This window comes from Schistocerca gregaria, chromosome 1 (genome assembly GCF_023897955.1).
Source record: "Schistocerca gregaria isolate iqSchGreg1 chromosome 1, iqSchGreg1.2, whole genome shotgun sequence".
Classification (NCBI taxonomy): domain Eukaryota; kingdom Metazoa; phylum Arthropoda; class Insecta; order Orthoptera; family Acrididae; genus Schistocerca; species Schistocerca gregaria.
This window is the reverse complement of record NC_064920.1, coordinates 836,968,840-836,983,727: the sequence shown is the minus strand read 5'-3', so window position 1 is coordinate 836,983,727 and position 14,888 is coordinate 836,968,840. Positions and strand designations below refer to the sequence as shown.

General features: G+C 46.9%; 1 non-coding gene across 1 annotated transcript; it reads right to left on the bottom strand.

Moving 5' to 3' along the window:
- Positions 1–8,501: 8,501 nt before the first annotated feature.
- On the bottom strand, positions 8,502–8,575 carry Trnas-cga (transfer RNA serine (anticodon CGA)). The gene has a single exon. It is a non-coding gene; the product is annotated as a tRNA-Ser (tRNA).
- Between the last annotated feature and the right edge of the window lie 6,313 nt (positions 8,576–14,888).

The window sequence follows — 14,888 nt, the reverse complement described above, 5'->3', positions numbered from 1 at the left end:
GCCCTCTGACTGACCACAGAAATACACTATTGGCCATTAAAATTGCTACACCAAGAAGAAATGCAGATGATAAACGTGTAATCATTGGATAAATATATTATACTGCAACTAAGATGTGATTACAGCAATTTGGGTACATAGATCCTGAGAAATAAGTACCCAGAACAACCACCTCTGACCGTAATAACGGCCCTGATACGCCTGGGTATTGAGTCAAACAGAGCTTGGATGGCGTGTACAGGTACAGCTGCCCATGCAGCTTCAGCACGATACCACAGTTCATCAAGAGTAGTGACTGGCGTATGTAACGAGGCAGTTTCTCAGCCACCATTGATCAGACGTTTTCAATTGGTGAGTGATCTGGAGAATGTGCTGGCCAGGGCAGCAATCGAACATTTACTGTGTCGAGTCGTGCATTATCCTGCTGAAATGAAGGGTTTTGCAGGGATCGAATGAAGGGTAGAGCCACGGGTCGTAACACATCTGAAATGTTACATCCACTGTTCAAAGTGCCGTCAATGCGAACAAGAGGTGACCGAGAAGTGTAACCAATGGCACCCCATACCATCACGCCAGGTGATACGGCAGTATGGCGATGACGAATACACGCTTCCAATGTGCGTTCACCGCGATGTCGCCAAACACGGATGCGACCATCATGATGCTGTTAACAGAACCTGGATTCATCCGAAAAAAATGACGTTTTGCCATTCTCGTCGATGAGTACACCATCGCAGGCGCTCCTGTCTGTGATGCAGCGTCAAGGGTAACCGCAGCCATGGTCTCCTAGCTGATAACCCATGTTGCTGCAAACGTCGTCGAACTGTTCGTGCAGATTGTTGTTGTCTTGCAAACGACCCCATCTGTTGGCTCAGGGATCGAGACGTGGCTGCACGATCCGTTACAGCCATACGCATAATATGCCTGTCATCTCGACTGCTAGTGATACGAAGCCGTTGGGACCCAGCACGGCGTTCCGTATTACCCTCCTGAACCCACTGATTCCATATTCTGCTAACAGTCATTGGATCTCGACCATCGCGAGCAGCAATGTCGCGATACGATAAACCGCAATCGCGATAGGCTACAATCTGACCTTTATCAAAGTCCTTTCACTGGGCGTCACAACAGCGTCTCAGCAGGCAACGGTCAACTGCTGTTTGTGTATGAGAAATCGGTTGGAAACGTTCCTCATGTCAGCACATTGTAGGTGTCGCCATCGGCGCCAACCTTGTGTAAGTGCTCTGAATTGCTAATCAATTGGATGTCACAGCATTTTCTTCCTGTCGGTAAAATTTCGCGTCTGTAGCACGTCATCTTCATGGTGTAGCAATTTTAACGGCCAGTAGTGTAGTTGCAGGCTCTCGTAAAATATGGCGAACAGTATTTCTAATATTTCCTCCTGTTACTTATGATAGGTTATAATTATTATAACAAAAGTGCCACCCAACGGAGGGTCGCGCGCTTTTTTCGTTCATAATGTGTAAAATACTGTACAAAGGACAGATGAGCAATTAATGCAAATAACAGTCTGCAAATGTGGTTGCTGTTCGAGCTTCAAAACTATACAATGATAATAGGGCCACATACTGTCAAATGAGTGAGAGAGACAGGGTAGTGTCCAAGACCCAGTCTGTCCGGCCCCAGCGGACAGTGGAGACGGACGCCTCGCGAGCGGCTTGTCGCCCGGGCGCCGCGATTAGCAAGCGCGTCTCTGCATGCAGCCGCGCGCTGTATCGACCAGTCCCAGAGCGAGAGCGGCTGCCTGTCAGGCCCCAACTGACAAATGGGATTATCTACGCGGCCTACTGACGGCAGAGCCTCGGCCGCCTGCAATAGCTCCGAAAGGCGGTAGATGAAACGCCTGAAGGCAAGAAAGGTAGATTCATGCGCACAGCACACACGGACTATAGTGGAAGGGAGTGTGATGAGCGAGCACATGAGTAGCCACGAGGCGAGTATGAGGTTTACAATTCACAACCGCTTGTTTTATACCCGCATCCGCTTATATGAAAATTTTATAAACCACTTCAAGCAGTACTGTACCCTGGAAGTGAGCCGCTTGACTTATGCTGTGCTTAAATTTTCGTTTGCTTATGTGGGAATTCCATAGCGTGAAGACGTAGTGGCCGGTAATCTCCACACTTTGTAACATCCCACCCGTCACTTATCTGGTACTGGCATGTGTTCATCCCAGCTAATTGACTAACAGATCAACAGAGAGTGCAAAACTGCCACAATATCAGATAACGCAAAGAAAGTAATAAGGCCCTGTGACTTCTGATTGAACAGTGGTGGCAGTATTGAGATTAATTGATTCGGAACTGATCCATTTTAACTAAAAAGGGGTGCACCGTGATGTTATATTCAGCTATTGAATACCAGATGCAAGTGTTGAACATAAAATTAATTAAGAAAGTGACTGAAAAAAGATGCAGTCGATTAGTACTAATTTGTTTTAACTCACGACTTTCAATCATCACATTACATAACTCTCCTAACAGGCAGTGGGAATAAATTGCGTTTACATGGAGTAAAGCGCGATAAATCAAATTAACTCCTATTGACTGACCCAGGCATAATGTGAAGTGCGAAAAGAATTCTACAATACAAGGCCCATGAAACCCTCGTGGAAACTTTGCCGGTGTGATCCAACAAATTAATCAGTGGCCTAACTCAAGCCGGAGCGGGCGCAATATCACCGAATTCAGCGTGGCGGGGCGGTGTCGTTGTGCGGTCATCGGCCGGCCTCGTGGTGCTTCAAGGCTGCGCTCGTCTACTCACTCCTGGCTATCTTGTTCAGTACATAGCTGAACCAAAACTACCTATCTCCAAGCTCAATCGTTCCATTTGCTAAGTCATAAACTGCAGAGATGCTCACGCTCTCTCAGGCAAGCTGAGTAAAGAGCGCCACATCCGCACTCTAGGCAAGCTGGGAACGGAAGACCTGTACTGGGACTTCTGCCATCCCGCTCTTCGCCTCGGTTTCCCCCTCCGGCAAAATGACTTATGCCACTTTCAGCGCAAGTCGCTTTAATTATGCGTCGCTTCCCAGTGCTGACCAATGCCTGCTCAGCGAAGTGAACAAATTCCCACAAAATTTCCCTTCCTCTCAACTTCTGCTACTTAGCTCCTCCCAGGCCACCAATCAAGATTAGCACCTGTATAAAACACCAATTTTTCCGAAATTCTGACTCCCAGGAGATTACTTCAAATTCCTAGGTCCTACGTTCCCATCGGAGGCCAGCGTATTTCATTCTGTCGCTCTTCAGCTGATTTACTTCAGACTCAGTGGACCGTGAATTCAGCGTGAAGTTGCTATAGTCACGAACACGCATATTTCAGCCTTTGTTGACTGCTCCATCATAGCTCTGCGCGGCTTTCTCGCATGTTTCACTGAAAACGGGGCGACGGACATTTATCAACAGGTGTACAGTTCTCCATCTGCTTCCCGGTACACCAGCATGGAGTCAACCACCCCCTCACTGTCACTCATCTTAAGGCAGCTGGAGGCCGCGCCCCATTACTGCTTTCTCAGAGTTTCAGCCGCCCTAAGTTGCCTATTGTCGCTTCCCTTCACCGATCCCCAGCCGTGCGCCGCCACCCGGCCGCGGTCAACTCTGAATACTTCCCTGGGATAAACTAGCCTCCAGTAAATTGACGCGTTTCCACAATTTTTTCATGTCGCGTGAATTACTTTAAAACCATCACCCAACATTAATTATTCCAATACATCAATAATATACTCTCTACAAGATGCATTGTGCCTTGTCAGTCATTTTTGTTCGCTCAACATGAGTTCGGTGATCTTTAATGACTTCATGTAAGGGGCATAGTTCTTGCCATCTTACAACTGTAATTCAACATACACATCATATTCTCATTACTTTCATCTTTCTTAGATTTACTCTCAATCTATCTTCTGTACTCATTAGGATGTTCATTCCGTGGAACAGATCCTGTAATTCTACACTCCTGGAAATGGAAAAAAGAACACATTGACACCGCTGTGTCAGACCCACCATACTTGCTCCGGACACTGCGAGAGGGCTGTACAAGCAATGATCACACGCACGGCACAGCGGACACACCAGGAACCGCGGTGTTGGCCGTCGAATGGCGCTAGCTGCACAGCATTTGTGCACCGCCGCCGTCAGTGTCAGCCAGTTTGCCGTGGCATACGGAGCTCCATCGCAGTCTTTAACACTGGTAGCATGCCGAGACAGCGTGGACGTGAACCGTATGTGCAGTTGACGGACTTTGAGCGAGGGCGTATAGTGGGCATGCTGGAGGCCGGGTGGACGTACCACCGAATTGCTCAACACGTGGGGCGTGAGGTCTCCACAGTACATCGATGTTGTCGCCAGTGGTCGGCGGAAGGTGCACGTGCCCGTCGACCTGGGACCGGACCGCAGCGACGCACGGATGCACGCCAAGATCGTAGGATCCTACGCAGTGCCCTAGGGGACCGCACCGCCACTTCCCAGCAAATTAGGGACACTGTTGCTCCTGGGGTATCGGCGAGGACCATTCGCAACCGTCTCCATGAAGCTGGGCTACGGTCCCGCACACCGTTAGGCCGTCTTCCGCTCATGCCCCAACATCGTGCAGCCCGCCTCCAGTGGTGTCGCGACAGGCGTGAATGGAGGGACGAATGGAGACGTGTCGTCTTCAGCGATGAGAGTCGCTTCTGCCTCGGTGCCAATGATGGTCGTATGCGTGTTTGGCGCCGTGCAGGTGAGCGCCACAATCAGGACTGCATACGACCGAGGCACACAGGGCCAACACCTGGCATCATGGTGTGGGGAGCGATCTCCTACACTGGCCGTACACCTCTGGTGATCGTCGGGGGAACACTGAATAGTGCACGGTACATCCAAACCGTCATCGAACCCAGTTCTACCATTCCTAGACCGGCAAGGGAACTTGCTGTTCCAACAGGACAATGCATGTCCGCATGTATCCCGTGCCACCCAACGTGCTCTAGAAGGTGTAAGTCAACTACCCTGGCCAGCAAGATCTCCGGATCTGTCCCCCATTGAGCATGTTTGGGACTGGATGAAGCGTAGTCTCATGCGGTCTGCACGTCCAGCACGAACGCTGGTCCAACTGAGGCGCCAGGTGGAAATGGCATGGCAAGCCGTTCCACAGGACTACATCCAGCATCTCTACGATCGTCTCCATGGGAGAATAGCAGCTTGCATTGCTGCGAAAGGTGGATATACACTGTACTAGTGCCGACATTGTGCATGCTCTGTTGCCTGTGTCTATGTGCCTGTGGTTCTGTCAGTGTGATCATGTGATGTATCTGACCCCAGGAATGGGTCAATAAAGTTTCCCCTTCCTGGGACAATGAATTCACGGTGTTCTTATTTCAATTTCCAGGAGTGTACTTCACTTCCACTGAGGTCAGCAATCTCATCAGTGAATCTTATTGTTGATATCCTTTCACCTTGAATTTTAACTCCACTCCTGCAACTTTCTCTTAGTTCCGTCCTCGCTTCTTCGATGTACAGAATGAACAGTAGGAGCGAAAGACTACATTCCTGTCTTACACCCTTTTTAATGTGAGCCCTTCGTTCTTCATCTTCCGGTCTTATTACTCCCTCCTGGTTCTTGTGCACACTTTATATTCCCCGTATTTCCCCATATCTCACCACTGTTTTCCTCCATATTTCATATATCTTGCACCATTTTACACAGTCGAACGCTTCTTCCGGTGCGACAGATCCTATGAACATGTTTTGATTTATCTTCAGTCTTGCTTACAGTATCAACCCCAACGTCAGAACTGCTTCTCTGGTGAGTTTACTTTACCTATAGCCAAACTGATCGTCATTTAACAGATCCTCAATTTTCTTCTCCAGTCTTCTGTGTATTTTACATGTTAGCAAATTGATGTATGAGCTGTTAAGCTGATTGTGCGATTTTCTCTCACCTGTCGGCTCTTGCAATCTTCAGAATTGTGTGGATGAAAGTCTCTTTGTGTAGTGCCAATGTCATACATTCTGCACACCAACGTGAACAGTCGTTGCCACTTCTTCCAATGATTTTAGAAATTACGATGGAGTGTTATCTGTTCCTTTCGCCCTATTTGATCTTAAGTCTTCCAAAGCTCTATTAAATTCTCATTCTAATACTGGATCCCTTATCTGTTCCCTATCGACTCCTTTTATTTCTTCTATCATTTCAGATAATTACTCCCTCTCATAGAGGTCTACAAATTACTCTTTCTATCCATACTCTTTCTCCTTCGCATTTAACAGTGGAATTCTCACTGCACTATTAATTTTACGGCCCTTGCCTTTAATTTCACCGAAGGCTGTATTCATTTTTCTGTACTATTAATGTTACGGCCTTTGCCTTTAATTTCACTGACGGCTGTATTCATTTTTCTGTAGGCCTACGCTAATTTAGTCCTTCCGAGAATCGTTTCTTTTTCAATTTTTTCACGTTTCACATGCAATCATTTCACCTTAGCTTTCCAGCACTTCGTATTTATTTCATTCCTATGTGACTTATGTGCTGTCTTCGTCGATCAACCGAAATATTTCTTCTGTTACCCATGGTTTCTTCGCAGTTGCCTTCCTTATATCTATGTTTTTCTTTCCAACTTCTGTGATTGCTCTTCGCAGCATCTATAACCTTAGAGAATTTCAAGCGTATCTCTTCATTCCTTAGTACTTCCGTACCCCACTTCATTGTACATCGATCCTTCCTGACTAGTCTCTTAAACTATTAAATTGTGGACTGAGTCTACTTATATTCCTGGTTATGCCTTACAATTCTGTATCTGATTTCGTAATGTGTGAAATCTTCCTGTATGTACCGTCTTTTTCGAAGTGTACCTCATTCTCTTGCATTTCATGAACAGAGTATTCGCTATTACCTTCTGAAATTTATTGAAGATCTCAATTAGTCTTTCTCCTCTCTCATTCCTATTACCAAGCCCATTTCTCCCGTAAACCTCTCTTTCGCCATCTTCCCCTACAACCTCATTCCAGCCCCCCATGACCATTAGATTTTCATCCCTCTTTACGTACTGAATTATGAATTCAATATCCTCATATAATTTTCTATCTATTCATCCTTTTCTTGTGATGTCGGGAAGTACACCTGAACTATTTTTGTCGGTCTTGGTCTCTGTCTATTCTGATGAGAATAACCCCCTGCTGAATAGTTTACAGTAACTCGATCTCTGCCCTACCTACCTATTCATGAGGAATCCTGCTCCCATTATAACATTTTCTGCTGCTGTTGATATTGCTCTTTTCTTTTCTGCTGAGAAATCCTTGACTTCTTTCTATTTCACTTCACTAGCCGCCCTGTATCCAGAGTATTAGCATTTCCCATCTCAGATTTTCTATCTCACCTACCATGTTCAAACTTATGACATTCGACGCCCCGACTCGTAGAAGGGTACTCTTTTGTTGGTTATCGAATCTTTTGCACATGGTCACCTCCCCCTTGGCAGTCCCCTCCCGGAGGTAGAATAGGGGAATAGCCAGGAATCTTTTGCCAATGGAGAGATAATCACGACACTTCTCCAATTACGGGCTACATGTCCTGTGGATTCCCATTATGTGTTTTTAATGCAGTGGTTTCCATTGTCTTCTGAATCCTCATGCCACTTATCATTGCTGAATCGTCGGCCTTATAGGGACAGTTTCCCATCCCGAAAACATGACAGTACCCTGAACCTCCGTCCGCTCCGTTTCCCTCTTTGACAAGGCTGTTGACAGAACTTCTTATGCTGGAAGTCGTTGGGCGCCACTGCTCACGACTTTTATTCAGAATTTAAGTGAGGTTCGAACCTGGAGCCTAGGACAATTACTAGTCACAGACGCTAGCCTTAGAACATGGCAGAATGGGAGTTTAATTAATTTCCCCTTTCACAGTCTAAATTCGGAGGGTCTTAGAGGTCTCGTAGCCCAGAGATGTGACTGATAAGTCGAAGAAAGTGGGAAGTGGTGAAGGAAATAACTGTCTCAGATTGGCGTTAACCACTTAACCGGCCTGGATGACTATAGCTTCTATACTGGACTCTAGAACAGCACGGTACAAACCATCCCTCACCGAGTTCATTTTTTGACCAAGATATATCCTTTCTCAAATTATTTGGCAGATAAAACAAAGCTCCTTTTGTAATAATCTAGACGCATCGATAAGCTCCTGCAACTTGAGATGGGCTTCTTTTACTCATGGCACAGGATGTCTAGTGCTGATTATGTGGAACTACTTAAAACTTGCTGGGGTTTAACTGGGACATCTGTCCTACTTCAGACAGTGCTGTGCCGACTGAGCCATAAGATCAGCGTTCTAGCCTGTAACGTAAAACCAACACAATGTATATCAGTCATGAGAATTGATTCTACCGCAGTGACAACACCTAGATGGTGACCAACTCAAGCTGTTCCTTACGTCGATTCCGGGCTAGTCGTTGATACCGGAGACTCGTGGAACAACCTTAATGAAAAAACCTCCTGGCAGATTAAAACTGTATGCCGGACCGAGACTCGAACTCGGGACTTTGCCTTTCGCGGGCAATTGCTCTACCAACTGAGCTACCCCAGCACGACTCGCGCCCCGTACTCACAGCTTTGCTTCTGCCAGTATCTCGCCTCCTACCTTCCAAACTATACAGAAGCTCTCCTGCGAACCCTGCAGTTTTGAATGTAGGAGGCGAGATACTGGCAGAAATAAAGCTGTGAGTACGGGGCGCGAGTCATGCTTGGGTAGCTCAGTTGGTAGAGCACTTGCCCGCGAAAGGCAAAGGTCCTGAGTTCGAGTCTTCGTCCAGCACACAGTTTTAATCCGCCAGGAAGTTTCATATCAGCGCACACTCCGCTGCAGAGTGAAAATCTCATTCTGGAAACCTTAATGAAATTTGTAATGAATAGGCGAAATTACCACCTCAGATTTTCGTATGTTGGAAATGTGTTGGAAGGTGTCCTGTCACTCTCGCGAGGCCTAATGAGAAGTCACTTGATGAAATAAGCAGCGAAACTGACAGTCGTGACACCGAAGTGGCACCAAAGAGAACGGCTTGCTGCAGACTGGCAACCACAGGATGGTTCAAATGGCTCTGAGCACTATGGGACTTAACATCTGTGGTCACCAGTCCCCTAGAACATAGAACTACTTAAACCTAACTAACCTAAGGACATCACACACATCTATGCCCGAGGCAGGATTCGAACCTACGACCGTAGCGGTCACGCGGCTCCAGACTGAAGCGCCTAGAACCACACGGGCAACCACAGGACATTTACTTTTTATTGGCTAGTTGATCCACAAGGAGTGCTCTTCGGGAGGGTAGCGACTGCGCGCAAAAAAGGTTGACTGTCGAAACCTGGTCAAAAGAGTTAAATTTCGTGACCGAGGTCTGCAATTGCGTTAACTTCAATTCAAACAGGGTGTTTCTGTTCGAGGAGCCCATTCTAGAAAGAGAAGAGAGCGGTTCTAGGCGCTGTTGGCCAGCGCAGCAGGTGTCCCTGGCGCCCGCGGGCGCTGATAATTTCAGGGAATCGCGTTACGTTAGGCGCGGCGCTTCCAGATTGCGCCCCGCGGCGGTAATCCACCGGATTAGCCCAGCCACGTCACGGCAGCCAGCCGGGGGCGCCGCCTGTTAGCGCCGCATTAAGCCCGGCTGCACGTGCGGGCGCATCGGCCCGCGTTCTTCAGCTGCGTCCCAGCTGTGTCACGAACGGAAACTGTGCAAGGAACATCTACACTGCTCGCCGTTAAAACCACAATACTGTGAAGGCTGCGTGCGGCAAGCGTCTAATAGGCATGGGGCGTACTACATCCTATATAAGCAAATGATCAGCATTTTGGCGCCTCCGCACTAAGTAGTCAGGAGAAACGCAATTTTCATTCTGCATATAGGGTGATGTAGTTTCCCCTGCTGATGCAGCACCACATGACAGAACACGGTTGTTGACCAGTTCGCTCTGCAGATGTGAAGCACATTGAAAAATGTCACAGAATAAGAAACTTCCTGGCAGATTAAAACTTTGTTCCGGATTGAGACTGGAGCTCGGGACCTTTGCCTTTCGCGGGCAAGTGCTCTACCGACTGAGCCACCCAAGCACTACTCACGCCCCGTCTTCACATCTTTACTTCTGCCAGTACCTCGTCTCCTACCTTCCAAACTTTACAGAAGCTCTCCTGCGAACCTTGTAGAACTAACACTCCTGAAAGAAAGGATATTGCGGAGAGCCTGGGGGATGTTTCCAGAATGACATTTTCACTCTGCAGCGAAGTGTGCGCTGATATGAAACTTCCTGGCAGATTAAACCTTGTGCCGGACCGTGCTTGGATAGCTCAGTTGGTAGAGCACTTGCCCGCGAAAGGCAAAGGTACCCAGTTGGCATGGTTGCGGTTGTTTGTCCTCTTCCCGTGTTGACTGGCGCGACTCGGTTTCGCAAGCGTTTCTTGTCCGCTAGTGGCAGCGGCGGCAGTTATCGAAATGTAGGAACTGTTGCCCTATCTTTGGGGTGACATTGTTGTTTTTCCAGGTCGTGTGATTGGTGGAGTTCGGGAGGGAACTCAGGAGAAGCCAGGTACGCGCAGTGTGAGAACACGCAGGGACTGCTGGCGGCACGCATGGACTGCCGGATGGAAAGACTGTGGATAGAAGGGTGCACGACCTCGTCGTAAACCGGATCCAGCAAGCTTTAAGATGAGCGCATTACAAACCAAGTAGAGTGGAGTCAGTCACCCGTGTGGGCCCCATAGTACATATGTGATGTTGTGACTGACTATCATCGCACTGGCATGTGCAGTTTGGTGGATCTGCGTACTGATTAGTACTTGAAGACTCTACTGTGTTAAAAGTACTTGACTCAGTGATTAGACAGTGTGGTTACTCAACTGTGAATTAATAAAGCTGTCAAGAGATTTGTTTCATTCTGTCAACTGTCGTCAGAGTTGTCACAGCTGAGCTCAGTGTGCGTTTGTGTGCCTAATGAATTTGATGTCACTCATTTGATACTTGGTTTTGGCTCTCTTTGCGATTGTTTCCGCAATGACGTGTGGTTGCTGATTCTGGTTGGTTACATTTCGGTTTTGCCTCGCACGCAAATCGAGTGGGGTTTTAGTTACTGTTATGTTGTCTGGTGTTCTGTACTGTGACTTATTTGTACAGATTTTCGGGTTTGTAGAATCGGACGGAACTCTGCTAGTGGTTCCTTTCTCGTTCCGGGCGCTCTAAACACTGTATTCTGGGGATGTAGTGCAGACCGCCGGTTGCAGCTTTGGCGTATTGTTCCATTGCTGCATTTGGTTTTCGGACGTCAGGCAGCTTCAGCAAGATTATCATTAGTCTGAGTTACCATCTTGTGAAGTGAATGGAACTCTTGGCTGCCTGTCTCATCGCTCGCGAAAGTGTTTGTTGCCGGACCTTCTCAGAGGTCGATTCCTGGAGCACTGTCTGTGACTGGTCTTTGTGTTTTATTATTGTATTATTTATTATCATACCTTGTAATGCCTACATTGAAGGTTATGTATGTCTAGCTTATTGTTCCGGCCACCTTCTGGAATAAATCTAGCAATGTAAGGGTTGGGTTACAAGGTTACCATCATCTTATTTCACCCTGTTGGTGGTCAGTTGCTTGTTTCTTTTACTTAACCTTTGATTGTATTTGCTGTTTTTCAGCAGGTTTCTAAATTTTTTTATATAATTGGCGTTCCTGGCATGTAAGGCCTTCACATGTGATTCTGGTCATTTGCTTAAACAAAAAATAATTCTATATTTGTATTTCAGCAGTAAGTCTTAATATCTTATTTACTGCCATTCCTGGCGTCTGATACCTTCTGCTGTGTTTGTGGCCACTTACCTTTTAATATTTCAATACCTGTAAGTTGTAATGGCATCGAGTTCTTAAACATTTTTAACTTATTGCCATTCTTGGCGTGCAAGGCCTTCAGCCGTGATCACAGTGGCTTGTTTTTTTTAAACATTATCTGTATACGTATTTTATGATGATTTGGTGAATTTTAACGCACTGAGAACACTATGATTTACACAGTTATTTATTCCTTCATTAATAAGGAGTGGTATTTTTTTACTTGTTGTTGAGTCTCGAATTACTGTTTTAAAAATAAATGAGTGTAAATGAGAAAGGCAACCAATAGTAACTGATTACGGCCCCTTCCACAATCGTAACAGAGTCCTGCCTTCTCTTGATTACCAGGTTTCGCACCCTCTATACACTTCCGGAAAAAATGCAACACTCACAAGGACTGTGTCACTGGCGCCAGTGTATTATATGTGCATAATGACAGATTGCAGTGTTAGTGATTCAGGGCTATCGGCGCTCAGGAAGCCTGCCTGTGCGCCCTCTGTTTTGACTCTCCAGGCGGTAAATGTGCAGAGTTTAGAACTGAACAGTATTTGCAACATTCATTCTTACGGTACAACCATACCCCGTCGACCCACCGCCGTGCTCCTATTGAACTGCTTCAGCCATTTGAACAGGGTTGTAGTGTGGGCGCAGGGGAAGCAGGATGGACGAATCGACCTAATGCTGCACATTCTGAACACAGTGTGTCGGTGATGTGTCGCTGCTTTCAACAGTGGTCTGTGGAACACTCCCACCGCTGTAGACCAGACTCTGTTCGTCCGCGTAATACAGACGCACGTCAAGACTGACGCATTGTGCAAGCTGCGGTGGCGGACCGAAATCATACTGTAACGAAGTTCCTGGTACACATTGCACCTGCTGTGTCATCCACATTAAATCGCAACTGCGAATAATGACTACCATCAGCTGTAGAGTGGAATGACGACAGTGAAAATTTGTGCCGGAGCGGGACTCAAACCCGGGCTTCCCGCTTATGGATAGCGGTTGCCTTACCAATTGGCTATCCGTGCAAGCCTCACGACCAGACCCAAACTTCCATACTTCGTTAACTATGCGTCTACGACCTGTACTCGTACATTCATTATGTATATTCCCGTATACGTCAGATGTTGTATTTGAAAAGCGCTTCCCCGATATCGGCAGATAAATACGATACTGCAGTGCCTATATTATTCTGATTACTGTACTATGTCATCAGTTTACATTACTCTTGTCCACCATGTTCTGGAGTATCGCTGCGGGGCATGGGGCCTTACGAGATAGGATTGACAGACGACGTCGAAAAAGTCAAAGAAGGACAGTTTGATTTGTATTACCGCGAAGCAGGGAGAGAGCGTTACGGATAAGGCAGACGAGATCGGGTGGCAATCATTAAAAAAAAAAAAAAAGGTTTTTCTCCTTTTCGTTCTGAATCTTTTCATTAAATTTTAATTACCAACTTTAGTCTCCGAGTGACAAAATATTTTGCTAACTTTCACCCGCAAGAGGCTACGGAGTAACGGCCATTGCAGTACAATAAGACAAAGCAGAGCTTGCACAGAAAGATTTCGGTGTTCATTATTCCCTCGTCCTGTTCGCCAGGATGACGGTCGAGAAATAGACTGAAACTGGTCCCGAGAACCCTCTGCAAGCAATTAAGTGTGTATTGCAGAGTAATCATATAGATGTAACCGTAGATACGCACACAATTTGATAAATTTTCAGGTTTAACAGTGCACTGGAGATGAGCATATATACTGAAGCGCCAAAGAAACTGGTACAGGCGTGCCTATTCAAATACAAATACATGTACGCGTGAATAGACTACAAGTGTCTGGTGTAGTTGTTGGATCGGTTACTGCTCCTGCAATGGTAGGTTATCAAGATTTAAGCGAGTTTGAATGTTGTATTATAGTCGGCACACGAGCGAAGGGACACAGCACCGACGAGGTAGCGGTGAAGTGGGGATTTTGCTGTACGACCGTTTCACGAATGTATTGTGAATATCAGGAATCCGGTACAACATGAAATCTCCGACATCGCTGCGGCCGGAAAAAGATCATGCAAGAACGAGACCAACGACGACTGAAGAGAATCGTTCAGCGTGACAGTAGTGGACCCCTTCTGCAAATTGCTCCAAATTTCAATGCAGGGCCATCAACAAGTGTCATCGTGTGAATCATTCAACAAAAAATCGTCGATATGGCCCACTCGTGTACCCTTGATGACTCCACGACACAAGGCTTTTACGCCCGGCCTGGGCCCATCAACAGCAACATTGGACTGTTGATGACTGGAAACATGTTGCCTGGTCGGACGAGTCTCGTTTCAAATTGTATCGAGCGGATGGACGGGTATGGAGACAGCCTTGTGAATCCATGGCCCTTGTATGTCATCATGGGAGTGTTCTGGCTGCTGGAGGATCTGCAATAATGTGGGGCTTATGCAGTTGGACTGATATGGAACCCTTGATACGTCTAGATACGATTCTGACAGGTGACACATACGTAAGCATCCTGTCTAATCACCTGCATCCATTCGTGTCCATTGTGCATTCTGACGCACGTGTGCAATTCCAATAGACAATACGACATCCCACATGTGGATAATTGTTACAGAGTGGCTCCAGGAACACTCTTCTGACTTTAAACACTTCCGCTGGCTACCAAACTCCCCGGACATGAATATTATTGAGCATATCTCGGATGCCTTCACCCTGTTGTTCAGAAGAGGTCTCCACCCCCTCGTTCACTTACGGATTTATGGACAGCCCTGCAAGACTCATGGTGCCGGTTCCCTCTAGCACTTTTGCGTGGTCACGGGGCCCCTACACGATATTAAGCAGGTGTACCAGTTTCTTTGTACCTTCAGCGCATTTACGTCGCTCGCACCTCTTCAAGTCAGTCGGAGTTACAATGCTGACTTCATTTGTGAAACTGTTTTTAGAACGGCGAGTACTATTCTACCACGCAGTTCGTGGCGAAGCATATCAGACTTGCTACTGCGTTCCTGTCGCATGCATGCTTCTCGACAGCTGGCGGT